Raw genomic sequence first — 15,865 nt, forward strand, 5'->3', positions numbered from 1 at the left:
TCATGCCCGAGGCAGGATTCAAACCTGCGACCGTAGCGGTCGCGCGGATCCACACCGAAGCGCCTAGAACCGCTCGGGTACATCCGGCAGGCTGTTGAATAGTACTGTCAGAATAAAGATATATTCAAACTGATGATAAACATGTTATGGAATTCAATCCTCGTCTTACATTGCACAAGAGAATAATTTGTAGCCATTTCACTTAGTCTATCGGAAAGAACTGCAGGAATCATTGAGGAAATCAAAAACGAAATGGTCGTCGTGAGTACTCAGCAAGTAAAAGTCAAAACAACCTTCGGTGGCACTAAAAGCATGGACGGTAACATTGAGAGAACAAGGGGAACTCCAGTGCTCAAAACAGAAAAGGGAGCAGATAGGTGGAAAATGTGCAATGATGGACTCCATGGGGGGAGGAATTTGCTGATGACAGGACAGAATAGGAAACTGGTGTCGATGTGGGACGCATAGCGTATCCAGTATTATAACCAGAGTTTAAAAGGTCTCCGGAAGAACTGAGATCAAGTAAGGTAGAAGGACAGATAACATTCCATCGGAATTTCTAAAATCATTGGGGGAAACGGCAACCTAATGGCAATTCAAATTGGTGCGTGGAATCTGTGAGACAGGCGACGCACCACCAGACTTTCGGAAGAATACCATCCACACAATTCCGGAGATAGCAGGGAAAGATAAGAGCGAAAACTCACAATTAGCTTAACAGCTCAAGCTTCCAAAGAGTTAACAAGAATAATTACAGAAGAACGGAAGAAAATTATGTTAGACGACAATCAGTTAAAGGCACGAGAGAATCAGTTCTTACGTTTCCCATGATAATGGATGCATGACGAAGAAAAATCAAGACACGTTCACGTTTGTCGACCTGGCAAAGTCGTTCGACATTTTAGAATGTCAGTTTTAATTTGCCAGGAAGTTTCATATCAGCGCACACTCCGCTACATAATAAAAATCTCATTCTAGAAACAACCACCAGGCTGTGGCTAAGCCATGTCTCCGCAATATCCTTTCTTCGAGGACTGTTAGTTCTGCAAGGTATGCAGGAGAGCTTCTGTGAAGTTTTGAAGGTAGGAGACGAGGTACTCACGGAATTAAAGCTGTGAGGACGGGTCGTGAGTCGTGCTTGGGTAGCTCAGTTGGTAGAGCCTCTTGTCCGCGAAAGGCGAAGGTCCCGGTTTCGAGTCTCGGTCCGGCACACAGTTTTAATCTGCCAGGAAGTTTAATTGTGGAATGGTGTTCGAAATTCCTAGATAAATAGTAGGAAGCTGAAGGGGAAGACTACTCTTACACAATACGTACAAGAACTAAATACTCGAAGACTAATGACGAAGTGCCAAGATGTCAATGATAACAGTCGCTGACGACACTGCTAATCTCATTGCAAGTGAAGAAGAATTACAGAATCTATTGAATGAAATGAATAGTCTAATGAGCACAGAATGTGGATTGAGAGTAAACGGGAAAAAGGCAAATGTAATGAGATGTAGCAGAGATGGCATAAGAGAGAAACTTAACATCAAAGTTGGAAGTTACGAAGTAAACGAATTTAAGGAATTCTTCCACCGTGGAAGCAAAATAACCCATGGCAGACGGACGAAGGAGGGAATAAGAAGCAGGCTAGCACTGGCGAAAGGGCAAGTGTTGTGGAAGAGATGTCTACTGGACACAAATATAGGCTTTACATTTAGAAAGAAATTTATGTGACTGTACGTTTGGAGCACAGCACTGTATGTTGGGAAACCCGGAACAGAAGACTCTGATGCTACAGACTAATATTGAAAGTTAGTTGCACTGATAAGGTAAAGAAAGAAGAATTTTTCCGCAGAGTCGGTGAAGAAAGAAATGTACTGCAAGAGGAAGGGTCAGGATAATGGGATACGCATTATGACATCGTAGAGTAACCTCCATGGTACTAGAGCGAACTGTAGAGGGCAGAAACTATAGAGGAAGACAGAGACTGGAATAGATCCAGCAAATAACTGAGGACGTAGGGTGCAAATGTTAGTATGAGATGGAAATGTTAGCACTGGAGAGGAACTGGTGGGCCGCATTAAGCCAACCAGCAGATTGACCACTACAAAATTTAGTTTTCCGATCAAATAGGAAGTTTTCAATACATCAGGTGTGGAAGTATGAAACCAAAATTTCCCTATAGACGGTGGTAGCCGTCAGTGTAGGGTCTGTGGGACCTAGAGCTCTGTATAGTGAAAGTACTACCAACTTGCCAGTGACTGCCATTTTGGGCCCACTGCACAGTTGGTGATACATGTATCACCTGTGGCGCAGTGGCACCAAACTGGCGACTATTGACAAGTCGGCCGTACTCTCCCTATACAGAACCTTACGTGAGACCGTGTCTGCAGCGCCATCTGCTTCTTGTAATGGCTGACAACGGATGTCAACACACAGTAACCGATGTTCCATACAGTGATATCTGATTCAAACCTGTAAACATGTCGAATTTTCATCAGGTTACCCTCCATTCAGAAGTCTGTTGCACGCAGCGACTTGTAAATAATAGATTCCAGCTTTCAGCCGTCCTTTTGAAATTTTATTGGCAGATCTAGATTTCTGCTAGAAACTAGACATTCTCATTGCACTTTTACTTTTGAGTAATGCATGTAATGCCTGTTGTTCGGGCTTCATCCACAGTTCTTTGAATGGACTGCGTATGAAGCCCGACCAACAGGCATTAATTGCATTGATGAAAAATGATAGTGCATTGAGAATGTGTTTGTTCAATAAGACAGGACGGAGGCACTGAAACAGGTCCACAGAAAGATTTCTGAGGCCGAAGAGACAACAGATAAATGGTTCAAATGGCTCTAAGCACTATTAACATCTGAGGTCATCAGCCCCTACACTTAGAACTACTTAAACCTAACTAACCTAAGAACATCACACACATCCATGAACGAGGCAGGATTCGAACCTGCGACCGTAGTAGTCGCGCGGTTCCGGACTGAAGTGCCTAGAACCGCTCAGCCGCAGCTGCCGGGCGTGATAACAGAAAACTTTCCTCCACTTACAGCCATGGACGCCATAGCAGAGGATACAGTCACTAATGGCATCGGTGGAAACAAAATAACACGGAGTAATACCAGGTGGACCTGAATCAGAAAAGAAAATACTCCAGCAACGTAGTTCAATTATTCACTAAATCGTGGTCTTGAGTCTGTAGAATTAGATTTTAGGAGGGCCCCATCCTTTATTCTTTTGCAGTCTTTGCATCAAGATGAGTTTCAAACAGAATCTGAGCAATGCAAAAAGCATCAAAATGATATGGCTACGAAGTATTTCGCGACGTATTTCCTGAGTAAAAATTTCTCGGTGTACATGCCGCGTCAAATCAGGATAAATCTCCGAGCTTTCGACCACTACCTCCATGGTCGTCGTCAGGGCTAAAACTGACTGTCGTGAACTATCGAGGTTCCCACTTTTATATGCAAAAGACGGCTTCTTATTGGCTGGAATACGCCAGCGATATGGCGCGTAGCGAAGTGGTGCCCTCTACTTCCATAGATGTAGTTGCTATCCCGCGTTGCTTGCAGCGCCATCCCTTAAATCAGGAGGTAAAGTGCGAGAAGTTTTTCTCAGCGATTTTTCTTTATCCTGTGCACTCTTCCAAGTGTTGCTAAGTGCATAGCCGTTGTCTCTATTAAAGTTATTATCGCTAAGCCTAATTTCGACTGCTTCCCGGATCACAGAGTCCCAGTAATTCGATGTGTGGGCTATTACTCTGGTTTCTTCAAATAAAATCTTATGCTTGTTAAGCAGGCTATGTCCAGCCACTGCTGATTTTTCCAAATACCTGTATTTCAGGTGACGTTGGTGCTCGATGCAGCGGTCGGCAACGGTTCTTACAGACTGGCCCACGTAATTCTTGCCGCATTCGCAAGGAATAGTATAAATTCCCGGCACTCTTAAGCCGAGACTATCTTTGACTGGTCTCAACATTTCCTTAATTTTCCTAGGTGGTCGGAAAACTGGTTTTATTCCTTGCCTCTTCAGGACTCTGGCTATCTTGCTCGTTGTAGCACCGCAAAAAGGAAGCCGCGCTAAGTGTTGGTCCTCTTCTTGTATGTGGCCGGCATCGTGTCTTACTTTCTTGGACAATACTGATTTAATTTCACCGGCAGAATAACCATTCCTCTTGAAAACAGTCGTCAAATGGTTGATCTCGGGACCGAGGTGGTCCTTGTCGGAAATAGTCCTGGCTCTGTGTACTAAAGTATTCAGCATAGCTCTCTTCTGAGACGGATGATGGAAGCTATGGCTATGCAGATATAAGTCTGTATGGGTTGGCTTCCTGTACACAGAATGGCCCAGTCGTCCATCCGGCTTTCGCTCTACCAACACATCTAAAAAAGGTAACTTCCCTTCCTTCTCTACCTCCAATGTAAATTTTATGTTTGGATGTACACCATTCAGATGTTCGACGAACTGCTGCAGCGTGTCGCTGCCGTGTGGCCAGATTAAAAAAGTATCGTCGACGTATCTGTAGAAGCATGATGGGCGGAGGTGTGCACTGCTCAGGGCTCGTTCTTCAAAGTCCTCCATGAAAAAATTCGCTATTGCTGGTGACAGTGGCGAACCCATGGCTGTTCCATCCGTCATTTCATAATAATTTCCACTGTATAAAAAATAAGTGGTCGTCAAGGTATGCCGGAACAACTTCAAAATTTCTGAGGAGAAATGAGCAGACAACAATTGCAATGTGTCATCCACAGGTACTTTGGTGAACAGAGAAACCACGTCGAGGCTGACCATGATATCACTTGGGCCTATCTTCATCTGTTTTATGATATCAACAAACATTTTTGAATTTTTAATATGATGTGGGCAGTGACCAACTATAGGCGCCAACAGTTTAGATAAGTGCTTTGCAAGCTTGTACGTAGGAGAGCCAATAGCGCTAACAATCGGTCTCAACGGGACGTTCTCCTTATGAACCTTTGGCAAACCGTACAGTCTTGGTGGCCTAGGTGCTCTCGGCCGTAAGTTCTTCACCAGTTCGTCGGAGAGGCCAGAGTTTTTTAGTAGCTCCCTTGTCTTCCTGCTGAACGCCGATGTGGGATCCCGTCTGAGAACCCGGTATGTGCTGTCCTCCAGTAATAATCCAACTTTCTTATGGTAATCGGTAACTTACGTGGAGCTGGGTTGAGATCATTAGTGGAGTGGAACAAGCAGTTCGTCTTCTTCCTCAAGAAGCAGCGGATGACGTAAGGCTCGCTACTAGCCGGATTTTAGCGACATCCAAGCCGCCTAAGTCAAACATCAGCAGAGAGGAGAGACAAGGACTGAAATTGTTGCAGAAGGATGAAGATCCAGTTGTTTTACCTGCTGACAAGGGGAACGCCACGGTAATCCTCAATGCTACAGATTACCATAAGAAAGTTGGATTATTAGTGGAGGACAGCACATACCGGGTTCTCAGACGGGATCCCACATCGGCGTTCAGCAGGAAGACAAGGGAGCTACTAAAAAACTCTGGCCTCTCCGACGAACTGGTGAAGAACTTACGGCCGAGAGCACCTAGGCCACCAAGACTGTACGGTTTGCCAAAGGTTCATAAGGAGAACGTCCCGTTGAGACCGATTGTTAGCGCTATTGGCTCTCCTACGTACAAGCTTGCAAAGCACTTATCTAAACTGTTGGCGCCTATAGTTGGTCACTGCCCACATCATATTAAAAATTCAAAAATGTTTGTTGATATCATAAAACAGATGAAGATAGGCCCAAGTGATATCATGGTCAGCCTCGACGTGGTTTCTCTGTTCACCAAAGTACCTGTGGATGACACATTGCAATTGTTGTCTGCTCATTTCTCCTCAGAAATTTTGAAGTTGTTCCGGCATACCTTGACGACCACTTATTTTTTATACAGTGGAAATTATTATGAAATGACGGATGGAACAGCCATGGGTTCGCCACTGTCACCAGCAATAGCGAATTTTTTCATGGAGGACTTTGAAGAACGAGCCCTGAGCAGTGCACACCTCCGCCCATCATGCTTCTACAGATACGTCGACGATACTTTTTTAATCTGGCCACACGGCAGCGACACGCTGCAGCAGTTCGTCGAACATCTGAATGGTGTACATCCAAACATAAAATTTACATTGGAGGTAGAGAAGGAAGGGAAGTTACCTTTTTTAGATGTGTTGGTAGAGCGAAAGCCGGATGGACGACTGGGCCATTCTGTGTACAGGAAGCCAACCCATACAGACTTATATCTGCATAGCCATAGCTTCCATCATCCGTCTCAGAAGAGAGCTATGCTGAATACTTTAGTACACAGAGCCAGGACTATTTCCGACAAGGACCACCTCGGTCCCGAGATCAACCATTTGACGACTGTTTTCAAGAGGAATGGTTATTCTGCCGGTGAAATTAAATCAGTATTGTCCAAGAAAGTAAGACACGATGCCGGCCACATACAAGAAGAGGACCAACACTTAGCGCGGCTTCCTTTTTGCGGTGCTACAACGAGCAAGATAGCCAGAGTCCTGAAGAGGCAAGGAATAAAACCAGTTTTCCGACCACCTAGGAAAATTAAGGAAATGTTGAGACCAGTCAAAGATAGTCTCGGCTTAAGAGTGCCGGGAATTTATACTATTCCTTGCGAATGCGGCAAGAATTACGTGGGTCAGTCTCTAAGAACCGTTGCCGACCGCTGCATCGAGCACCAACGTCACCTGAAATACAGGTATTTGGAAAAATCAGCGGTGGCTGTTTTTTTTTTTTTACTTTATTGTTATTTTAAAACCTGTACAACTCAGGTAGGCTGGCAGCGGCACACTACGCCGCTCTTCAGCCATAGCGTTTTACAAGAGTATAAAACATGGTGAATGACAATGAACAAAGTGACGGGCAAAAGAGAGAGGTCACAGAGACATAAAAAACACGGAGTCGTTCACATGTGACGATAACAACACTGAAACACGTTGGCACGGCGCACAAAACACTGATGAGTCCGACGGCACAAGTGAACGTAGGAGTGGGACGGCGGACACCAAAAACACTATACGACGTCACACACACGAGACACAGAAGGCGACGATCTCCGGCGCGCGAATGTTCACTATACGTGTGCGAGTCCGGGGACCTGCCAAGAGAGGAGGAGGAGGAAGGGGAGTGGGAGAGCGAGAGGGGAGAGCAGAGATGCCACGGGCAGGGGTGATAGGGGGGAGGGAGGAAGGGGGAGAGGAAGCCCGGGGGAAGAGGGGGAAGGGAGATGACAGGGAGATGGAAAAAGAAGGGAAGAGAAGAGAAGGGAGGGAGGGTGCCGAAAGGAAAGGACACGGGAAGTGGGGGGCGGGGCAGGGTCAAAGTTGATAGGAGGGGTAGATGGAGGGGACGAGGACATCATCAGGGAGAGGGAGCTGGCGGAAGCCACCTTGGGAGAGGGTATGGAGGGTGGAGAGATGGAGACCGGGTGGGACGTGGGAATACAGGCACGGCAGCGGGCGGGGGTGGGAGAGGATCGGGGAAATGAGCGGGTGAGGAGGATCAAGTTTACGTGAGGTGTACAGGATACGTATCCTTTCAAGGAAAAGGAGGAGGTGGGGGAAGGGGATGAGATCATACATGATCCGCGTGGGGGAGGGGAGACGGATGCGATAGGCGAGGCGGAGAGCATGTCGTTCAAGGATTTGGAGGGATTTATAAAAGGTAGGGGGAGCAGAGATCCATGCTGGATGGGCATAACAAAGGATAGGGCGGATGAGGGATTTATAGGTGTGGAGGACGGTGGAGGGGTCCAGACCCCACGTACGGCCGGAAAGGAGCTTGAGGAGACGGAGGCGGGAACGTGCCTTGGCTTGGATTGTCTGGAGATGGGGAGTCCAGGAGAGGCGACGGTCGAGGGTGACGCCAAGGTACTTAAGGGTGGGAGTGAGGGCGATGGGACGGCCATAGACGGTGAGATAGAAATCAAGGAGGCAGAAGGAAGGGGTGGTTTTGCCTACAATGATCGCCTGGGTTTTGGAAGGATTGACCTTGAGCAACCACTGGTTGCACCAAGCGGTGAACCGGTCAAGATGGGATTGGAGAAGGCGTTGGGAGCGCTGTAGGGTGGGGGCAAGGGCAAGGAAGGCGGTGTCATCGGCAAACTGGAGAAGGTGGACGGGGGGTGACGGTGGCGGCATGTCCACCGTGTACAACAGGTACAGAAGGGGGGAGAGGACGGAGCCTTGGGGCACACCGGCGGAGGGGAAAAAGGTGTAGGAATCGGTGTTACGGATGGTGACATAGGAAGGACGGCGGGAGAGAAAGGAGCCGATCAGACGGACGTAGTTAATGGGAAGGGCGAAGGTTTGGAGCTTGAAGAGGAGACCGGAATGCCATACGCGGTCATATGCACGTTCGAGGTCCAGGGAGAGGAAGACTGCGGAGCAACGGGAATTAAGCTGTTCGGAAAGGAGATGAGTGAGGTGAAGGAGAAGGTCGTCTGAAGAGAAGGACGGCCGAAAGCCACACTGGGTGACGGGAAGGAGGCGGTGCTGGCGGAGATGCTGGTGGATGCGACGGGTGAGGATAGATTCCAGGACCTTGCTGAAGACCGAGGTAAGGCTGATGGGACGGTAGGAGGAGACGGCGGACGGCGGTTTGCCAGGTTTAAGGAACATGAGGATACGGGAGGTTTTCCACAGGTCGGGGTAGTAACCGGTGGACAGGACTACATTGTAGAGCCTGGCCAGGGTGGAGAGGAAAGAGACAGGAGCTTCACGAAGGTGACGGTAGGTGACACGATCGTGACCAGGAGCGGTGTTGCGTTTGGTGCGGAGTGTAACAATGAGATCCTGTGTAGTGATAGGGGCGTTGAGTTCCGTGTGTGTAATGTTGTCCAAGTACTGGAAACCAGGAGCGAGGGGAGGGACAGAGGTGTCAGTTCGATCGCGGATATCCGGGAAGAGGGAGTAATCGAACTGGGGATCGTCGGGGATGGAGAAGACATCGGAGAGGTAGGAGGCAAAGTGATTGGCCTTACTAAGGGTGTCAGGGAAGGGGAGATCATCGTGGAGAAGATAGTAGGGGGAGGGTTTAGTTCCGGTAAGGCGACGGAAGGCCGTCCAAAACTTGGACGAGTTGATTGGTAGAGTTGCATTTAAACGGGTGCATGTCTGTCGCCAGTCCCGGCGTTTCTTAGCCGCGAGCAAATTACGAACGTGTCGCTGGAGTTGCCGGTGGCGTCGTAGTGTGTCCGGGTCACGCGTGCGGAGGAAGGCATGGTAGAGACGACGGGATTCACGGAGGAGGAGAACGGACTGTGGGGGTAAGGTAGGACGGTGGGGGTGGATGGCGACAGTAGGAACGTGGGCCTCCACAGCCTCAGACAAGGTCTGCTGGAGAAAGGAGGCGGCATGGGTGACATCGTCAGGGTGGTGGTAGGTGAGAGGGTGGCTATCGACCTGGGTGGAAAGGGTATCCCGGTAGGCATTCCAGTCGGCTCGGGAATAGTAGTGGACATACTTAGGGGGAGGGTCAGTACGAGGGTCGGGGCGAGGGCGACAACCGTCTGAAACGGTGAGGAGGACAGGGAGATGGTCGCTACCAATAGGCTCCAGGACATCCACCGTTATGCGGCCAAGGAGGTTGGGGGAGGAGAGGATAACATCAGGAGTGGAGTTGGATTCAGGACGGGTATGCTGGGGAATGGGGACGAGGTCACCTTGAAGGATGGAGAGGAACCGATGCCATCGCCGTAACTGGGCAGCGGAACGACTATGGATGTTGAGGTCGGCGGCGATCACGTAGGAGGAAAAGGTACGATCGACGTGGGAGAGGAAGTCGAAGGGAATAGGAGCGTTGGGGCGGACATAGATGGTGGCGCAGGTAACGGTAAGGCCGGGGAAGAAGAGACTAAGGATCAGGTGTTCGGTGGGGTCGGGAAGGAGAGGTTGGAGCCGAACGGGGATGTGGCGGTGGTGACCAATGGCAACTCCGCCACGCGCAAGTGGGAGGGGATTATCGGAGCGGTGGAGGAGGTAGGGCGAAGTGTGAATGGTGTGGTGGGGTTGGAGGAAGGTTTCATTAAGGAGGAAGGCATCCACGCGGTGGGTGGCAAGGGTGTGCAGGAAGAGGTTTTTGTTGGCGGGTAGCGAGCGGATGTTGTTGAAAAGGATACGTTGCTGTCGCGCCATGAGAGGGATTTAGACGAGGGTGTCGAGGCGGGAGAAGGTGAAATGGGCCTGGTTGTTGGAGTAGGTGGCGTACATCTTGAGTTAGAATATGGAACGGGCGGCGAGGGAGACCTGTTGGAGGGTGTGTGGGCGCTGAAAGGGATGAACATTCTGGAGGACGATGGTAAGGAACCTGATGATGTCCTCAGCGGTGGGGGGGGGGGCGACGAAGGGAATTGCCAGGAGGGGTGGGGGCGTCCAGGGGACGGACAGGGACGGTGAGTTCAGGAGTGGTTGGAGGGGGTCGGGCTTTACACTTTTGGGAGTAGGTGGGATGGGGGAGATTGCAGGTATTGCAGGAAGGAGGGTATTGGAGGTTGGGGCACTGCCTGAGGAAGTGCGCTTGCCGACAATGCGGGCAGGTGGGGGCCTCGCGGCACTCAGCTGTGGGGTGTGCGTTATAGCGTAGACACCTCTGGCAGCGCAGGGATTGAGGAGGGGAACGGGAGGGGTCGACCTTGTACCGCTGGTTGAAAAGGAGGGCACCCTCCTTCAGGAGACGGTCAATGGAGGGGGCGTGCTCAGAAAAAACCCGCATAAGGCGGGTGGGGCTGGTAGCGTTATGTATGCGGCGAACCGCACGCACCTCCAAATGGGGATGCGCCTGGAGCTCCGCCAACACCTCCTCCTCCGTGATCACTGGACTAAGCCGAGTGATCACGGCGGTGAGAGTTGGCGGGCGACGCGGAGGTTGGGGTTGGCGGGAGGGAGGTGGTGAAGGAGCAGGGGTGAGAGAGGCATGAGGGCCAAAGCGGGTGACAGGGATGCGGGAAAGGAGGTATGTGTGGAGGGTTGGGCTGGGGGAGGAGATGAGGACCGAATCTCGGCAGGGAGTGAGGAGGGAGATGGGGGCACCAGGACAATGCTGGCGAAGGAAGAGGGTGAGGTTCCGGGCTTCAAGGAGAGAGGGATCAGGACGGGAGAGGAGGTAGCGGTAGGAGGAAGGGGGAGAGGAGGAGGATGAGGGGGCAGGGACAGGCGGGGAGACTTCCATGGCATCACGGGTGGGGGAAGGAGGACGAGGCGCAGCCTTTTTGGAAGCAGAGGAAGCAGGAGTGCCACCGGGGCGCTTGACGGCGGTGGAGGAGGTGTGGGGGATGGGAACAACGGGAATGTGGCGGGGAGGGGCAGGTCCCGGGGCCGGAGTCGGCGCCGGAGATGGTGACGGTGACGGTGAAGGCGAAGGCGATGGCGACGATGACGATGACGGTGGCAGTGGCGGCGGTGATGGCGAAGGTGACGGGGAGAGCTGGGCGTGGGCAGTGGCCCGACGGGCCACCACCCGAGCCGGAGCTGCAGTGACAGGCTGGGGGAGTGGGGGGAAGGGATCAGAACGAGAGGAGCGGGAGGAAGAAGTGGGAGAGGGGGCGACAAAGATAGAGGGTGAAGGGAGAGTGAGGAGAGGTGGAATGGAAGGAGGGGGGTGGGACTGGGCACACCAAGTTATAGTGGTGGAGGCGGCGGAAGGGGAGGTATAGACAATGTCGGTGGTGGTAGTAGTGACAGTGGTGGTGGGGGCGGACATGACGGGAGAGAGAAACAAGAACGAACAGAACGAAGAGGAGAGGACAGAAACTGGGGACAGACAAAGACGAAGACGGATGAAGACGAAGACGGCCGTAGACCAGGGTCAGGACGGCGGCGACCAGGCGGCACCGGATGGCGGCGGCGGCGGCGGCGGCGGGCACCGGATGGCGGCGGCGGCGGGCACCGGCGGCGGCGGCGGCGGCGGCGGCGAGCCCCAGCAGGCGGCGACGGCGGCGGCGGCGGCGGCGGCGGCGAGCACCGGCAGGCGGCGACCAGGCGGGGGCGGCGAGCCCCGGCAGGCGGCGACCAGGCGGGGGTGGCGAGCCCCGGCAGGCGGCGACGGCGGCGGTGGCGGCGGCGAGGACCGGAAGGCGGCGACCAAGCGGCGGCGGCGGCGGCGGCGGCGGCGGCGGCGGCGAGCACCGGCAGGCAGTATGGACGGCGACACGGCAGGGATCTTCCACGTCGAAGGCGCACCCTGAGAGTAGCCCAGGCAGTGAAACTCTTCGATGAAGAAGAGAGGGAATCCAACCCTCGAATGCGTGAGCGGTGGCTGAACATAGCCTGCTTAACAAGCATAAGATTTTATTTGAAGAAACCAGAGTAATAGCCCACACATCGAATTACTGGGACTCTGTGATCCGGGAAGCAGTCGAAATTAGGCATAGCGATAATAACTTTAATAGAGACAACGGTTATGCACTTAGCAACACTTGGAAGAGTGCACAGGATAAAGAGAAATCGCTGAGAAAAACTTCTCGCACTTTACCTCCTGATTTAAGGGATGGCGCTGCAAGCAACGCGGGATAGCAACTACATCTATGGAAGTAGAGGGCACCACTTCGCTACGCGCCATCTCGCTGACGTATTCCAGCCAATAAGAAGCCGTCTTTTGCATATAAAAGTGGGAACCTCGCTAGTTCACGACAGTCAGTTTTAGCCCTGACGACGACCATGGAGGTAGTGGTCGAAAGCTCGGAGATTTATCCTGATTTGACGCGGCATGTACACCGAGAAATTTTTACTCAGCATCAAAATGAGTTTGAAACAGAATCTGAGAAATGCAAAAATATTCAGGAGATGAGGAACTGCATCCCTCCAAATTATCAGAAGTACTATAACAACATATCCCATTCCAGGGGGCAGTTATCATGAGTGTTGGAACAAAAAGTGGAGAAAGAACAGGGTGTAGTCAAAGAAGGGGACGAGAAAGACTGGAAAATGCACAACACATTGGTACAGAATCACGAGTGCTGCCCAAGAAGATCAATCTCCAAGAGATACCACAGGAGGCAATGATTATGATTCCGTGCACACTGAGTGCGAGCAAATTATAGAAATGTACTGCGAATAACCTCTCTTATATGTTGAAACCACATCAACAAAATTTCGTTTAGGTAATTTAATTTTAAATGTTATTTACCTATTGCTTTTCAGCTTGATGTAACGAGTAATTCAAAAAGAAAGAACAGCTTTCAGTTATTTATTGCAGGTAGAAACACACTGCGGCTGGAGGAACGTTCAAATTTTCGTTTAGCAAGATAACGACTACGCTGCAAGAGGAATTATTTTGTGTGATGCAACTGGCTCGAAATCATTCCATCCCAGAAGTGCAAAGTGAATTTGGCCGTTGAATCTGCACAAGCAGATTTATGACTGGCATACAAAATTCTTGCGAGTTGGTTTCATACGGAAAGGACAAATCACTGGTCGACCGCTCACGTCTCTTGAAAAAGTCGGATACGCTCGACTTTTTCAACAGACGTGAGCGGTCGACCAGTGATTTGTCCTTTCCGTATGAAACCAACTTGCAAGAATTTTGTATGCCAGTCATAAATCTGCTTGTGCAGATTCAACGTGGAGCCCTCCAAAGTCCACAAAACTACCAGGCCAGGAACAATAGCATCGCCAAACAACGGTGCGACACAGTTCAGTATTAATGCAGCAGTTACGTGCAGTGGCCATAAAAGAAGGTAGAATTTTGCATTTCAGTTCTCAAGGATATGGCAGAGGGCACTTTTTTCGAACGATGCATCTTTTCGGATGAATCGTTGTTCCATCTATCGGGTAAAGTAAGCCCCATAACGAAAGAATTTGAGGGTTACCAAAGCTTTGCATCGTCCATGAACATGAAAGAGACTCACCGAAATTGTATCTGATTTGCGCCGATCCTGTTCACAAAGTTTACAGAACGCTATTCTTTCACTTTTTTTTTTTTTCAGAGGAAAATGTGACAGGAATGTCATACTTCAACATGCTGCAGAACTGTTGTTTCCTCAGCATCACGAAGATTCCAATGATTTCATTTTCATACATGATGACACCCCCCACTCGCACCCCCCTCTCCCCACCCCTGCCATCACTTTCACCTTGAGGTGCGCTGTTGCCTTAACAACACCATCCGACAACGTTGAATTGGAAGAGATGTACAACAAGATCTTGTTCGTGGCTCCTGGCTTTCCAGATCACAAGACCCCAAACTTTGAGATTTATTTTACTTTTCTAATTTTTATTTTTATTTATTTATTTTTTGAATGCACATAGAAGGCGGACTGTGTATCCCACCTACGGCAGCTGCTCTTCAAAAGTTGAGAAATGGAACTGTTAAACCTGTCGAGTCAATAACTACGGACCTATTGATTAGTTTCTGGAATGAAATTGACTACTATTTTAATGTTTCTCGAGCAACGCATTGTGTTCGCGTTAAATATATGGTACAGTGTTTGTGCGAACATAAAACTCCGAACTTCCCTATATTCAGTGCAATGTTTTTCTTTCATAATTTGTCTGTTATCAGCAACTGAAATCTATTCTATCTGTTTGAATAACCACATATTAATTATTCACATATCCTCGTTTTATAATGAGCGTGTATTGTACTATATAGACATTGTGTTTATAAATGAATATTGGAGTTTTAACGCTTTATAATACTTATTATAATAAACTTACAGTCATAAATGATATGTCTAATGAAAGAGGAACTCAAACAGTTTTACCAAGAACCTTATAAATGTTCAATGTGAGCACTACTTCTCACACGGCACACATCAAGTCTATAGCCGAGTTCTTCCCGAACGTTGATAAGTGTGTCTTGAGTGATTGTAGCAACAACTGCTTCAATCCGGTTTCTTAATTCAGGGAGGTCTGCTGGTAGCGGAGGCACGTACACACGATCCTTGATGAAGCCCCAAAGGAAAAAATCGCATGGCGTTAGGTCGGGTGAACGTGGAGGCCATGCAAAGCAAGCCCTGTCATTGGCCCCTTGCGGCCTATCCAGCGCTTGGCGACAGTGAAGTTCAACCAATCGTGCGCTTCGCTATTCCAGTGAGATGGCGCACCATCTTGCTTGAAAATGATCTGGCTTATCTTCTTCCAACTGAGGGAAGAGCCATGTCTCTAGTGTATCAAGGTAAGAAATGCCAGTTACAGTAGATTCACCAAAAAAGAGAGCCCCTTATTCCGCCGGGATACGGCACAAAAAACATTCACTTTAGGGGAAACTCGTTGCATTTCTACTACCTCTTGAGGAGTTTCTGAGCCCCAGATGTGCACACTGTGAGTGTTAATATGTCCACTAAGGTCGATTCATCACTGAAAACAACATAATCCGGAAAATCTTCATCGTCATGAAACAACACTTCTTTTGCGAAGTTGGCATGTAATTCATGGTCTGGCGGCTTTGGAGCCTGTAATAACTGTACCCGATAGGCATATACTTGCATGCATTTTCTTAAAACTTTACAGTAGACACGGGAACTTGTAATTCACGACTAGCCTTCCGGACTGATTTCCTTGGGCTACGAGTGAACGACTCTCTCTCTCGCTCGAAAGTCTCTTCATAACTCTTGGTCTTCCTGTGCTCTTACCTTTACCAAGGCAGCCGGTATCTTCAAACTGATGATACCATCTACAAATGTTATTATCACTTCGAGGATTACAACCGAACTTCAGCGTGAACGCACGTTGCACAGTAACTACAGATTCGGTCTTTGAAAACTGCAAAACACAAAACGCTTTCTGTTCACTGGTCGCCATCTTCGCTACTACCGCTGTCTAGCGGATTGCGGTGGAAACATTGCGCGCCGCACATGCACACTGGTGCCAAACACAACCGTTTGAGTTGCTCTTTCATTTTA

Source organism: Schistocerca americana, chromosome 9, assembly GCF_021461395.2.
Source record: "Schistocerca americana isolate TAMUIC-IGC-003095 chromosome 9, iqSchAmer2.1, whole genome shotgun sequence".
NCBI classification, from domain to species: domain Eukaryota; kingdom Metazoa; phylum Arthropoda; class Insecta; order Orthoptera; family Acrididae; genus Schistocerca; species Schistocerca americana.